At 41.2% G+C, this 16,386-nt stretch overlaps 1 protein-coding gene across 1 annotated transcript in view; it reads right to left on the bottom strand.

Annotated features, from left to right (window-relative positions):
• sulf2a (sulfatase 2a) overlaps positions 1 to 14,616 on the bottom strand; it is a 36,813-nt gene extending 22,197 nt beyond the window's left edge. The window contains exon 1 of the mRNA XM_020935863.2: positions 14,566 to 14,616. The gene's annotated coding sequence lies outside the window, so the exon portion shown is untranslated. The remainder of the gene's footprint in view (positions 1 to 14,565) is intronic.
• Positions 14,617 to 16,386: the final 1,770 nt, after the last annotated feature.

Below are 16,386 nucleotides of genomic sequence, written 5' to 3'. Positions count from 1 at the left end.
ACGAATCAGCCGGGGCCCATTGTCTGCTTGACCTAACTACCTCTCCGAGACCTGGGTACCATCATGTGGGTTCTGACATTGGAGCATATAAGTCGGACATTATTTTAGTAAACTTTGTAACAGTCCCAATTAGAAGATATATACAAGATAATTTCTACTAACCCGACCAGCAGGTGAAGTCAAAAGCAACATATTGACCCTAAATAATCTGTGCCTAAAAGAGAGGGCATGGTAGATTGGTCTTCTCCAGTGTCTCCATTTTCCATACTTTCTGTATAAAACTCAGTTTATCTTGTCTACATATATATATCCTCTGTGTTCCCCTCAGTTTTCCGGGTATTGTTATAGTGCTAAAGCTACTGCTCTCAAAGCAATACTTTAAGGTTATTTCAGAATCTGTTTAAGTTAATTATTACATATAGCCCTTAAGCTGTGATTGGTTGCGTTTTAATTACATGCCTTTTCTCTCCCTTCAAATTAGCCCTTGCAGAAGGGACTGCCCCTAATAGCCCTGGCTTAATGATGATTACAGACAATATTGGTTTCAACTTTCAGTAAACAACTGCCACGGCAGCTTTATAAATTACACAGTGTACAGATAAATCAATAGAGCCCTGTAAGTTACTGTTCGCTGTGATCACTCACTACAGCAAAGATTCTGAGCCCAACAAATAAACAACAGCCTTTGACTATTTAAAGGGTGTGCAGAGAGACGCTCGAATGGTGTGGAGGGGGTGTGTGGCCTTCTCATCTGGTGTTAAGGATACCCTTGAGGATTGAAGAGACGATGACCACTTTTCTCCTCTTCAAATGCTTCAAATGGCTGTCCTAACCCCCCACATTGGCTTGATGGCTTTCTTCAGGTCCTTTTGTTGGCAGATTACTGGGGGTTAGGGGAGGCACACACTGATCTCTGCCCCATCATCCTGCTCAGAGCTCTGAACATGGGGCCTTTTATTCAACCTGTCTCACAAATCAAAAATGACGACACAGGGGCTTTGGTAACTTTTGGATTCTCAGCAGGAATATCAGGCTGCATATCAAAAGGGCACATTCTTTGGATGTAGACCACTGAAAGTCACATTTTTTAAATGAAAGTGATGAGGCTATGGCTTCCACAGAGGGCACTGTTGCAACAGCATCATTCAGATTACGTTTTGTATATGCATGATGGTATACCTGCAACAAAAAATCTCATACTATGGCAATTTACACTTGTAGCCCCTGACCCAGCCCACAGGTAATCAAATCCCATCCTATCTGAATTTACGGATAGACTAAACACTGATCTAAGAAAGAGGTACAGCAAACACTGGATGACAAATGCAAAAAAAATTATGAAATGGTCTAATCATGTGGTTTTTCGGTACAATTATTCAACCAGGTTGGGTAGAATGGAGAACAGAAGATGCTGGAGCCACACGCTGCAAACAAACAGGTCTTTAGTGAAACCACAAACAGACCCACATCCTCCACACTGTCAGCACATCTCCTCGGGTCCCGCCTGCTGCCTATCTCCCTCACTCCAGTGCGTCTACAGGACAGCTGCCCAGAAAGCCCATCTGTCCATCCTGACCTGTGTTTGGTACCATGGGGGGAGCCTAAGTGGCGAGTGAAGGGGGTCTCTGGCATGTTGCCCGCTCAGTAATGACAGTTAAGCTGGCAGCGGCTTGCCTAACAGCTCTGGATCTCCCTGTGTGCTGCTACAATATTGATATTGTATCGGGTTGCAAAGGGCTTGGCAGCCTTTTAATGAGAGCTCAGATTGATCAGGCGGTCGCGGCTCTCTCTTTACAGTGCATGATGCTTATTGGCCGTCCCTGCAGGCCTGACCTCCTGATCTATCAATTCTGAGCACAGAGACAATAGCCTTGCATCTACAGTAGATAAACACACATGCTATATTTCACACAGCTCTCTTACAGATATAACCTGCTGCTGAACAGGGGGTTCGGTCTCTGTGTCTCTTCTATTTGTGTAACGTCAATAAGTTATGAAAGGAACTCACAATTTCTGCAAATGTCACACTGGTTGTACACAGATGGTATTCTGTGAACTGAAAAGCAATGTGTCTTAACATGCACAAGATAGGAGTTTTATTTACTGAAATAAGGGCATCAAATGTTATTAGAGTAACACACAACAGTGAGGAAACCAATTCTTTAGCCCACACCTACTCAGAAACCTCATGACTCATCCACCCACAGGCCAACAATAGATATGATGAACCTACACAAATTTCACATTTGTTTCCCAATAGATTATATATTCTGTCAAACTTCTCAGTATTTAATTTTTTGTGCATCACTATGAAGTAAATTTTTCCAAAAATACTAACTAGCTCAAAAAACATGGCAAACATTCACAGTTTGACCAAATAAATAATATTCTCCATCGAGTTTAACACCACAATAGCCACAAGTTGCTCTATAATTATAATCTTACTTCATGTTGTTTGACTGATTTTGCAAACCCTAATGAATTCTACATAACATCTAGTCCAAATTTGCAAAATACTACTGTTTGTCAAACAATATAAATATTGTAATCAAGCTGTTATTGAAGCTACTCTTAAATAATTTATTGTGCCTAATCTGTATTTATTGCTAACATAAACATCTACTCTATGCTGCAGTCAAAGCTGAGGTGCTTTCATAATATCAAATACTAATTTCACAAAAAATGTTGATGAAATTAAATGAATACTATAATTTGTCTTCATACAAAAAGTATTTTATCATCTGGGATTTGAGTTGAAAAAATACTACAACTGAATATATACAAAATTTAGCATTTTCATTTTTACATTTAATTTTTTTTATTGTTTTCTTTTAGTAGAGCAAGAATGTTTAAAAAGTAACACTAGTATAACGACAGAGAATGATTGTCTGCATAGACACGTGTAGCATCTTCATCTAAGCACTCCATATAAACTATGACCCTGTCAAGGTCAGTGCAGTCATCCCTGGGACTCTCCTCTGTCCTATTAGACCTCCATTAGGCTCCTGTCAGTGAGGCGGCCAGCTGTCCACTTCACTCCTTTTGGCTTGTTGTTGCTCCTGACCTCCTCCTCCCTCAGCCCCAGCCCCAGACCCCCGATCTACGCCACACCTCCCGGGATTTACAGCAACCGAGTAACAAGATGGAGCCCAAATTGAAACCTCCGCTCAGTGCTCAGGGGTGAGGACATTGTGATTACTTTCACTGGCCTTTAGTCTCCTGGCTGTCAGGAGGCTGGAGCCCATTGGTCACAGTAATATGTGGAAATATGACGACCAAATACAGCAGCACAAGAGATTATGGACCTTCATCCACCAACAATCCACCTGTTATTTACAGCAAATTAGAAAAGTGGGACTGGGAGCCAAACCTAAAGTAAAACCTGTGTATGCATGCTTAAAAATGTTTTAGAGTCTTTTGAGTGTACTGGCACAATATAGGTATGTGATAATATTTTCTCATGATTCAAGATACCTCGATATATGGGTCAAAATATTAGATCAGATTGGATTTGACTGTCATTGTACAAAACACAACGAAACTTTGATAGAGCAAAACTGCAGTAATAAATATGACTAAATATAAACACATTGCACTGATATATATATATATATATATATATATATATACACACACACGCACACACACACACACACACACACACACACAGACAGACAGACACACACATATATACACACACACACACACACACACATATATATATAAGGAGCCTACAGCATATTTCACCAGCAGTATCACAGTATCAGCTTTAAGTATCTGGCAATTATAATGTATACAGATGTGTGTTATTCAGTACAATGGAAGCGCAAGTAAAATCTCATTATTTCCTTGAGAATGTTTAAACCTTCAGGCTACAATATTTGGTGTTGGTTTTTCTATATTGCATCTGCTGTTGCTTTTAGTTCTGTACTTAAATTTTCCTCCCGAGGCTTAAATGATCTTGTTATCCAGATTTGCTTGTTCCGAAATGTCACACGAACACACCCGCCAACACGCTGCTCACACAGTGCTCACACCTGCTTTCTGCCCTTGTTTTGAATAAAGCATGAATTAGCCAGCTCAAGTTCATCACCCTTATGTTGTCATTAGTGCTGTGTCAAAGCACTGACTCGTAACTATTTCACTGTAGAGCAATTAGTGGGACAGTGGACAGCTCTCTGACCTCACCTTCCTGTCAATGCAGATGGGCTGTAAAACTTGTGATGGGACAGGGCGGAGGCATGGCTTTTTAAGGATGAGGGATTCAGTAACCTTTTACATGGGAATGGTCTGTGTGAAAAGGTCAATCAGATTCATGAGAAAAGAGAAATGGATGAATGTCGGCACATTAATAAATATCAAAGCCTTTTATGTGTGTCAACTGAAAAAGCGTTATAAATAAATAAGAGCTAAACCGATTCAAGGGCGTATTAGAAAACGAGCATCCGCTATGTGTCTCTAGGCACGAAGAAATCGGTGTTATTTTTCTTCTTTTCGGTTGACTGTCAGCAAACAATGAGGTGTTTTGACATGGATCTCCGGCAGCTGTCCTCATTTTCCCATTGTGTGGTCATGATGATGTCCTCACTGTCATCCCGTGTTGGGTAAGCTTCTAGTTAAATGTGCCTGTGATTAAAAGCTATTACAGCAATTATGTTAACGGCAGGAGAGCCGGTCATTGCAGACGAGGGCCATTTGTGGTATTCATCTGAAGTCTCTTTTCAGCACCATCGCCCTGGATAGCTTTGGTTTTCTGAGTGGTTATGCAAGAGGACATATTTTTTCTTCAATAAGAAATAGACCACATTTTGTGGGTTTTTGCAAATATTAGAGCAGACATCCGAGTCTGGCTATGACTGATGACACACAGTGAGAATGAAGTGTTATCATTACGACATAGATGCTGCTGTGTATGGTTGGCACAGCCACCAGGGGCTTTTTGGGGTGCTGTCCTGGGCAAGAGGCAGCCTGCCCGATGTTGACAAAGCCGAGTATTGCCTGCTGTCAGCCCATTCTGTGTGCACCCGCTGGAAAGAATCAATTAGCCCAAGCTCACAACAGAGTACTTTAATATTTGACTTTTAATCAGTGGGCTGAGAGCAAGTCGGGCAGCAAGGCAATCTGGCAGTTTCCATCTTGCTGATGTGGAAAATAAGGGTCAGGAAAATGCTCCCACAAGCGCAGAATGTGCATCACATAGCCCAGGGAGGGTCCAGTGGAAAATACTGCCAACAACAGGCTCATCCACCACACTGTTGAAGGAAAATATACCCCTTTGTGGCTTAGTCAAAGACATCAAAAGAACCTCACACAACTGGCAGAAAGAAAATGAGAAGAATATGACAAGTGTGAGTTCCTGTCGAGTGTGTGCTGCACAGAAGGGACAGTGGCGAGAGAGTAAAGGACTGAAATGATGAACTGTACCTTAAAAGAGATGCTCTAAAACCAGTGTGGTGTTATTGTGTGCACCCAACGGCCCTGAAGGCAGCGTGGAGAGAAGAGGAAAGAGAGAGGTGAGCACTGTCCTCACTGCGTTTTGAAGTGGAGATGAGGCCTCAAACAGAATCGCTTACCAAAGGCACATCACTCACCTGCCTGCCCCTGCTTATGTCACACAGACAAGATGGAAAATCAAAGTTCGACTTGCTCACACCATCTGTCAGAAAAAGGTCTGTACTAAGCAGTTTTTTTACACTCATCATAAACTAGTCCCATTATATCAGGCACTGTGAGTGACAGAATGCTTGTTAATCAAAAGAGGGAGCTGATTACAGTTGTACATAATGGTGTGTTTGTAGGTGATAACACATGAGCAGCACACAGCTGTGCATATTACAAGCCCACATGTGCTGTAGTGCTGTTTATCTGCTGCTACCCAACTGTTCACACAAATGGCTCTGATCTTTGCAGCATCCTGGCAATCACAGCCAAACCCAACTGACAAACAATGTGTGCGGCCAACTCTTCAAAAGGTTTCTGTTAAAATAAGTCACAGTTTTGAAACTGTCAAACTCCTTGTTTACAGTAGCGGTTTGTTTAAGGAAACTGGGAGCTGTGTAAGGTTCCTCATTTAATAACACTGTCTTTGTAACATGCTTCTACAGTCTTCGCCTCAGACTCACATCACCCCCAGCCCCACACTGCATTCATTTCACTCTCCTCTCTTTATTCTTAATTAGCATACATAGCTCTGACTGCTGATGGGGCATCTGCAGTGGCCACCAAACAGGAGCAACACCAACGCCAGGCTTTGATCACAAATTCCAGCTCAGTGAAGACAATAAAAAAACTCTCTTTTAGACTGAATATTAATTATGAACTGGCAGCTGAAGTGAGGTGTTTTGATTTTCTGCATCGCCTCGGAAGGTGACAAACTCATCTCTTACGGTAAATAAAGAGTTGACGTTAATAGTAGCCCACTGTGCTGTTTGTTTCCTCTGAGCTGTGTCGAATCCATGGTAACGGGAACAATAATCACAGCCTGCTTATTTCTGCAAAGAACATGGTAATGATACCCAGCTTGGGCTAAAATAGATTCACCATACACACTGCCTGGCATTGTGATTAGACATACAACTACAGCCCATAAATTACTCTATAAACAAACAAAATGAAACAAAAAACTACATGGGTGAACATTTAAGCTTTAATATACTGCAAGATATGTGACTAGCATCTGAAGTGAATAGTCTTACCTTGGTCAGTATACAAGCTGTGTGTTGCATTCTCTCCTACAGAAAGCAACCTCCCACTGCCAGATTCTGCAATCAGAGTCCATAATGGGCATGTGCTTGGAACACTTGTAATATCATCTAACACAACACAAACAGAACATGACGGGCTTCTAGCACCTTTTAATATTCAGTGTGAGTTTGGCCAAATCTTCAGGTCTGTCAGAAAAAATAAAAAAACAATTGTCCTTCTACAGTGCTGCATAAAACCACAGATAAGAGCACAGACTGTCAGCTCAAACTGTAAATGTATTTGACTAATTGGGTAAAAAGAGGGATGCAATAAATCCAGGGCATTCTGACATCAGCTTGAAAAACGAGTACAAAGTGCTCTAATTTTGAACAATTACCTTCCAGCCTTCAGGATATTTTAGAGACAGTGGTAATGTGTTTTTGTTTGCAATGTAATTTTCTGCCCTATTTAGAGAAGGCGAGGGAATATATTTTGTTATGTTTAGTCAAAAGCAGTCTTCAGTATGATTATTCAAATTATATTATTCTATTTCAAACATATTCTTTCAGCTCAGTTTGACATGTTGTATCCAGACTTATTACTTAGTCCAAGAATTTGTTTCCATGTGGAGTTTCAAAATATTGGCTACTAAAATAAAAATATTTGCTAAAATGACTCGATATTAAAGAGGTATTTTACCTATCATACCCTATAAAGGTATTTTACTTCTATAACCTCTTAACTCTTAACACAAGTTGTGTGAGAGCATGGATTTTGTAGGTTTGTATGTGAATATCAGACAGAATCTTGCGGCTAACAGTAAGGAGCATTTGAACGAGAGCATTTAAGAGATTGCTAAATTATTGAAACATGGATGACATCTAAAACTTCTTCATGCATAATGTTGATGAGAGAACAACATTAGTACAAGCAAAAAATCATCTATCTTTAGCTAAGCTAAGACCTAGCAGCATATTCTTTGATCTGTTGCTAATAGAACTAGGTTTTTGGAGTTGCTGATAGATTTAAATTACTCATTTAATTTCTGTTAAATCTCACTTCCATTCAATACCAGTATTTTTTTTCTTCCCACAAACACAAAGGACACAGTAACAATAGGGCTCACACACAAGCAAATATTACAAAAATCAGTATGGAAGTTTGCTACATGACCTCAGTGGTAATAAAAATAATAATCGCCATGGTTACTGTTACTTCCATGTTTGCCATTTAATGATTTAGTTCATTCAAAAGGCTATAATTTCTACACAGCCTTTTTCCACTGGTCTCTGATAAGCTAAGAATATGCAGCAGACTCCCTATAAATCTGCCATCTGATGCACGCCCCTAACCCCAGCTGCTGTGAGCCTTATAGCGAGCCCTTCCAACCACTCCCAGGCATCAAGGAGAGGTGAGAGCTGGACCTGCATCTGCGCCTGTCCATCTGCCCATCGGCCGGTCAGTCTGCGAGCGCTAACAGAGTATCCCACTGGAAGGCAGACTTCTAAACAGTTTAAAACAACTGTGTCGACAGATGAAGGACAGAGACAAGCGTAGGAAGCCGCTCAGCTGTGCCGCGACAACACAAAATGCCTGTAATATCATTTATTTAGACAGGACTTTGTTTGGTCACAGTGACATCCATATAGCAGTTCAGCAGAAGCCGCAGGCTGCAGATGGCAAAAGTGATTTATTTTGGCTTTATCTAGCTAAAATAAAAGAGTGACAGATTTAATATAACATAGTAAAAGAGAAGGGGTTGAGATGGAAACTGGCTTTGGGATGACAAGTCGCTGTGATGAGCGTGACAACTGAGGGAAAACAACACACCTGGCCCTGTCCTTGATGTGGATACGAGGAGGATACATCAAAACCTGACAGGCCGCAAAAATGGCTATTACCCAGGCAAAATGGCAACAAGGGCGAGGCAGAGGAGGTGAAAAGGCTCATTTAACCAACCGAGCCAATACACTGTCTCTGTTAATGAATCATGTTTTATTAGTTACCATAATCACTGTTTCCTAGTGGAGCCACACAGAAATTGCTGTGTTTTCAAGCGTGCAAGAGGAGTCCAGATGAGATGTCCGTGTTCATAAATAAAGGCAGTGAAGTGAGTTCGGGCCATGTGACTGCAATGAGGTGTTCAGACCCTATACTCACCCTGATCACGTTTGACCGAGAGGGTGAACCAGCAGAGCCCTGTGCACTGTGCTGCTGCAGGAGGCTGATTGATTTCAGTGAGCTGGAACTCCCCCTATTGATCCTTCACCCCCAGCCCAGTCTGTGCCCCAATTAAGAGTTCACTAACGTACCACTACGGACTGAGCTATCCAAATGAATCCTGCCTTATTGCATACTTTTCAAAGTGTAGTCTCTCTTGATGGCTGGAATCAAGGCATAGCCCAACAAGTTAATCTTTCACATATGCATTTGGAGGGCTGACTATGGCTGTCAAAAATGCTACTACTAGTGCTGAAACTAGATTTGGTATCGAAACTGAAATGTATTCATACCATACTCTTACATTGATACCATACTGCAATGTACAACAACTCACTCTTATGCAATAGATAATCCTGTATGTCAAGACAATAACTATTTTATCTTTCCTTACAGCCTCTTATATGGTATATAGCTGAGATACATTTGTATTACTATATTTCTATATTTTATTGTTACTTATACATATCCATTTATATAATTATGCATTAATTGACACCAGGCTCTTGCTATTTTTGCTACTGAACTTCTACTGACCGTTTATATTTTTTACTCTTTGTTATTATATTTATTGTGATGAGCTACTGTGTCCAAATAATTTCCCTTGTGGATCAATAAAGTTTGTCTAAGTCTATGTCTAATTCACATAAATGAATTAGACATAGACACATATATATTCACACGCACGCACACACACACACACACACATATATATATATATATATATTTTTTTTTTCTATAGCAGAACTAGTGTAAGGTAATATTTAAGGCAATTATTTTGTGTTGAAAATGCTATTTTATTATAAAGACAAGGCATTTTAATTATCATTGTGGCATCAAAATTGATATCTAGTATAAAGTCTTTCTGAAAATGAGTTTGAAAACTAGTGCTGACAGTAGTAATTATCTTGATGGCTGATGTTGGAGAAATAACACTTTGCCTAGATGTTGCACATGTTAGATAGAATGAAAGACACTTCAATCCCTCAACATCACTGCGAATCAATTCACAGTTAGCTGGAGGCCAGGTTTTAAGGATTAGAGCCAACTGAGCTACTTTGGACGGTAAGATTGTGTGTCAGCCATGTCAGGTGGCGAGATCAAAGACGGGCTCAATTAGAATCAGATCAAATAAAGTTAAACCAGTCAGTGAGATGACTGTGAGTGGTTGGAATGAGACCGATTGAAATGCAGACTCAGGAAGACAGCGGGTTGCCAGGTGATGAGACAGTTACATGGTTGAGCTGCCCGCCTCTCCATCCGCGCTTCCCCTCAGCAATCTCTTCATCTGACCACCTTCAGGTCCAAGCACAAAAATGCAGTTCAGTCACAGGTCAATGGTGCCCTGATGCAGCCAGCCTTAAAGCCATAATCCCAGTGCATTGGCGGAGTGAGAAAATCCAATTTCAGAGATCTGTAATTCCATAAACCTTATTAGGCAACACAATGGCAACTACAGCCCGAGGGAGAGGCATGCGGGAGGGGTGGGTTTAAGGGGAGAGAGGGGCTGAAGTTGTGACCAAGTTAAACACATATGCAGAGAAAGAGAGAGAGAAAGACGAACAAAACAAAATGGAAGATTAAGTTTGAGTCCAAGTGTGTCTGATCGGGAAAATTAAAATGGAACAAGAATAATGGTGTGAATAAGCAGAACCAAGTTGAGTGGCATGGGATTTCAGCAGAGACCTTTCACTCAGAATTTTGACAGAATTACATAATGCTCCAGTCTACTCTAACCAGACCCATTTTTATTCATAATACTAAATCACCATATAGCAAATTCCCTATATTTTTTATTGTATTCTACTAGTTCCTGCATGTACCAATTATATAGTGAGAAATACTTTATTGATCCTGAGGGAAATTCTAAATTACGTAGTCAATAATGAAACAAAATTGAAACAAACAACAAAACAAAACAAATCACGCCCTTCGAAGACATCAAATAGAATACAATACATATCCAAAATTACATAATTCAGATATTTAATACTAAATGCATTGAAAATAAAGAATTTTTCCATTTTCATTATATTCACTTATGCCTATTTATTTCAAACCCCTGTAGTCAAACCTTTAGTAGTTATTCAACACAGTCATGTAACCTGGTACGAATTCAATAGCTTTACTATTTACGACTAAATGGAAGTTATAATTCATACACTTGAGCTGGTATGCTGTTTCCTGTCATGCCAGGTCATCTCAGTCAGCACGTCATCCTGTATTCATTTAACTGTAACATCAATGGGCTACTCACTGTGCTGTTATCTGAGTGCTTGCATCGATTGTTTGCCTAAATTCAAGCAAGCAAGCTGGTGTTTGTTTGTTTTGCTCACCCTAATGGACACCACATGAGCATGAGCATGAATGTTGTAAGATGAATGTTGTGAAGGAGAGAGGTAGAGAAGTATTTAGAAATAAACAACAGGTAGTGATGAAAACACATGTAGTGAGAAGAATATATAAAGGAAAGATCAAATTTATGGTACCAGTCAAATTTTGGCTCTGGTCCAAAATGTCCAGCTCACTGTTTTTGGTCACTGCAGTTAAAGTACCCAATTTTTTTTCCATGTATCTGAGCAAACATTTCGAGTCCCAGTGCAGATTCAAAATAAGCCAGCTGCATGTTGTCTGAATTTAATTAGAAAGCGTTTCATTGTCCAATAAGCAGGATGTGCATGTTAGCATACTAGTTGTTGTTAGCTTTGGTCTCTGAGAGTTGTCAGAAGAACTTAAAAACTCATAGCAGTGATTAATTGAGATGCTCAGAATGTATAAGGGAAGTGATAAATAATTTTGGACCACTGCAAACTGTTTAAAATGAACTAGTTCTGTTTTTCATGCTTTTAAGATAGCATAAATCAGGTACAGTGCCTTTAATTCTGTCATAAATAATTCAGAAAGTGTAACAAAACTGTAGCGAAAGGCCACCAATTGTGCTGGATCTAAAAGCTGATTAGCGGGAGACTGCCGCATGGACTTAATACAGCATTTCATAGCGGGGCTTTGGTGAGTGCGAGTGGGAAGGGCACTCTAGCCGCAGCCTCTCCACAGACAGATATGGCCAGTGAAGCCCGTAGACTGTGGCCAGCAGGGTATAATTACATTTCCCCGTGGGGCACCTCTACCGCAGCAGCTTGGCCATATAGAAGCAAGATTGAAATCTGATTGCACTCACACAGCAGTGCAGAGGCTGTCCGGAGCTGAAAAATCACATGGGCACGCGGCTGGATATGGTACTTTCAGATACAACACCCACACTCATGCTCTCAGCAGTGCTACTCCTCATATCAGCCCTGCAGCACACTGACGGTCTAAGAGCCGCCTCCATGTTTAAACACTGATGGCCTTTTAACACGCACTCACACTCAAGAAGCTGAAAATATGTGGCTACTGCTGCTGTTTATCACAGACCATTTCAGCAAAATTACTTCAGCCATAAGAATAATTTTTCGTTCATGTCTCTTATCTGAAATTACATTTACATCAATCCAAGCGTTGTGAACTATGAACTAGTACTGATTAATGACAACATGCTCTGTAAAAGTGTACTCCATTTTATAGCAAGAGACTTCTCGAGGGTAGATTTTAATGGATGAGATGTTCTCAAACTCACAAAATGTTATAACACTATTTTTAGATGTCATTAAAATGTTCTATTTTCATTTTTGCTCTATTGTTCTATCCTACAGCTCAGATAAGCTGAGCCATCAAATCATCATCCAATTTCAACTGGCATCATATTAAATTACCTGCTAGAATTATTATAACATCTGCTGGGCATTTCATTGTGAGAGCTGTAACCCAGACAGTCAGACAGCTGCAATAAACTGATAATTGAGTGTACACTAGGGCCACACCTCCCTGTCTCCGACCACAAAAGGTCAAGACGGTGGTAAAAGTAGCAGCCCGAGGTCCACAGAGAGCATGAAGCAGAGTCACCTTGGCTTCTGTCAGCAATATCTGCCACCTGTCACCACTGTCCCCACGGCCAGGGATGTGGCTGTGTAGACAATGGCTTTGTCGATAGCACTTCCTCCTGAGAGCACGATGAGGAAACATGTCCTCTGCTTTCATCAAAACATTAGCATACAATACATATTCATGCTGGTGCCTCCCTTCAAGTGCGCCGCCTGCCCTCCTGCACATTTTCCAACCATTGTCACAAAGACCATGCAGCGCCCGTTTCCCTGACGCCCCACACGGCCTCTTATGTATTCTCCACACGGATGCTGCGAACAACATCAACAGGTCCCAAGGTCATCACTGCCTCTGACTGTGTGAGATGTGGTGTGTGGCACTAATTTGTCTGTGGCAATAGGAATAGAACAGCCAATAAAAGAAAAGGAATCAGGGAAAATAGAAATGGTCTTTCATTACCTGTAATGTATTTATGCAGTCTGCAGTGCAAGTGGACTGTAAAATTGTTCTGTTGCAGGGTAAATTATAACCAATGTAATATAAAGTAGTTGGTGTGGGTGTACCATGTGGCTGCAGGGTTTGGGTCTTGGGAGTGGCTGACAGGTGAGCAGGAGAGTCTCTTCTTTACTGGCACATCAGTGAGAAAAGAGGCCAGTTGATGTGGGGTTAGAGCTTCTATGGCAGAGAGCGTACTGATAAATAATGAATGCTTAAAGAACAGATCTCTAAAGCTTCTCTACTTCTGTCGTTCATCCCTCCATCCGTGCATCTGTTCATCCAATCCATATCACTACAAACAGCGTTTGGTGTTGAGCTGCCTCTGTAATAAATATTTCAGTCTTTAGGTCAGTAAACCCCCCGCTGCACTGCTCTTAACTGCCACCATTTGATGATGACACTGTCTTCTGACCCATGAAGATATTGACAAAACAGTGATAGTGAGTACATTCACCAGGGCCCTCCATAGAGGTAACAGTGTAGCTCACCTAAAACTTCTGGAGGAGTTGGGTGACAACAACTGTTGAAATGATAACTGCTCGATGTTCAGTTACACACTTTTGCCAGTGTTAAACAGTTTATAAAAGAAAGATTCTCTTTTTAAAAGTGGTCTCAAAAATGGTTGAAACTCCACACAATGCTCAGCATCAGTCAGGATTAAAATCAAAGCTGAAGCTAGACAAAAACTGTTCCATAGTTTAATGCTGTATGGACAGGGACAGACACTAATCACAAACAGGATTTAACAAACTCAAACTGTGGAAATGGGACTGGTTTAGCTCATAGCTCATTTTTCACATAGACCAGACACGACTGCACTCTTTTTCAATAAGATAAGTGAATGTACAAAGAAACCCCAATGGACTGACATTTAATTTAAGTGCAGACAGCAAAAACTACACAGCAGTTTCAACAGCAGCCCCTGTCCAGTCTTCTATTTAAAGCCAGATACAAAAAGAGACCGGTGCATCCGCTGAAGGAAATGACTCTCCTCTATCTCTTATGCTGATGAGCAGAGCTGTTAGCGACTCCATGCATAAATCTCAGAGGCGAACAGAACGGATCGGAGCATTCAAGTGTAAACTAGGGCAAAGCTCCGCTCCAGCACTGAGCATTCTCCATACAGCGCTCTGAAAGCAAGTCCTGTGGCCGAAACAAGCTGTGGCACGAGAGAAGAACACATCCTGTCCTGAGTCAGTGAGTCCGGAGTGAGCCAGCACACATACAAAGACGTGTACACACCTGTTCTGGGTCAGTCCGGTACCATTTGCTCTGCTCCGGTCCGTTCTGCTGTGCGCTCTCCCTGTGCAGGCAGAGTGAGGAGCTGGTCTGGCCCCCCACGCTCCTAGTGCAGACAGCTCACAGTTATAGATGCAGTGACAAGTGAAAGGGGGGAGGCGTGGTTTCGCATGAGATAAATAAAAGAGGGACGGACTGGGGGAGGAGAAAGCTCACTCCATCTACAATTCAATTTTACCCTCTTTGCATTCTTTCTCATTTATCTCTTATCTAAAATGTTTTTTATTTGTCATTTCCCGCTGTGGTTTTCCAAGTGTAGTTTTTAAGACTACTTACTTTTTTTGAATGTCTAATAGTTACTTGTCCGCAAACCTTTTCTTAGCACTTGTTCATTCATGAATCTGGGGTGTGTGGCAGCTCAGACCATCTGTTGGAGCCCATATTCAGAGTTTTATAAAGGCAGAAAAGGGGAGGGGGCAAAAGGAGAAAACCATTGGTCTACCTTAAAGCTATGGGACTGTGGAGGATTGGTAAGAGTTGGCACATACCAGATGTACCAGGCTGGCACCTCTCGGCATGGCTGGCGTGCGCTCTGCTTGCTCTCACAGGGTGCGGCAATACTTGGGATTTGGCTCGCTCGGCATGGGCAAGTGGATAGAAAAGAAACGCTCCCGCAAATCAATTTCTACACAAAAGGCATATGAATGAGTTCGCCCACATGCGCATGCACACTCCGCTATCCCCAAAACCAATTTCCTCTTTGACAAAACAAACAAGATATACTGAGACGGATTATCCTTCAAATTCAAAGAGACAAGGGGGCCAATATAGAGGACGAATCTTTAAAGTCACAAAGATGCATTCTGGCTGTGAATCAGAGAAACCATTTAATTCTTTTTTGATAACAATACTGCAACACCACAAGAGGATGGCAAGAAGAAAAGGAATTGGATTCACTGTAGACTAAGATTAAAGTATGAACTACATTTAGGTTTACTTTTAACAGCATCTGGTGGCATAAGATTAAAATATAGCCCTTTCAATGATGTGAACAGTAAGATATTTAGTCATGTTTAAATTTCCTATGTCTTAAAAAATGTGAGCTTTTATGAATGCACTGACAACTGACAACTGACATCTGACTGACAACAAATGATCATGGGTTTGGGTTTTACTACTACATGTTAAATCACATGTGACAATAAGGTGCATTTCACATTATTCTGATGCTTTTAACTATGCAAGACTATAACTTACCAAAGTTACTGGACAGCTTCTCAAATAATTTCCAATGTGGTGTAAACACATTTCAATAATTCTCCAGTTATCTGATTTTACTGATCATATGAATGTAGCCAGTGTAAAGTTGAAACACATTATAGTACAGTATAGTTACCTGATTTTACATGTTGCCTAAAAGGCAGGTGCATAGCAGGTTTGTTTACACCACCTGTTCTTGCACACCTCCATAACTGCATTAGGCCATGGTGTACAAGGTGTGTTGCAAGTCCTAACTGATGTGGTTTGAGTCAGAGCCAAAGTCTGGCCTAAATGCATCTATCAGACAGGACTAAAGGAGACATGGTGCTGCTGACTGCGTGCCAGGCTCTCTTCCAGAGTGCTGGTGTCACTTCCCATTCCTGACCAGGAGGGAGAGGTTCGGAACAGGGCGGTGCGGGGCGGAGCTATCCATCATTGTCCTTGGCTGCTGCCCTGTGATGGATGTGCCTGTTTATCCCACTCTGCAGGTTATTTAGATGCAGTCATAGGCTGAGAGATTAGTGATGGAGAACCTCTGCACCTCTCTGGCTCTCCTCCCACCCC

The sequence above is a fragment of the Boleophthalmus pectinirostris genome, unplaced genomic scaffold (assembly GCF_026225935.1).
Source record: "Boleophthalmus pectinirostris isolate CB_2022bp ecotype Guang Dong unplaced genomic scaffold, ASM2622593v1 HiC_scaffold_3, whole genome shotgun sequence".
NCBI classification, from domain to species: Eukaryota; Metazoa; Chordata; class Actinopteri; order Gobiiformes; family Gobiidae; genus Boleophthalmus; species Boleophthalmus pectinirostris.
The sequence above is the reverse complement of the archived record's forward strand: the minus strand, read 5'-3'. Positions and strand labels throughout refer to the sequence as shown.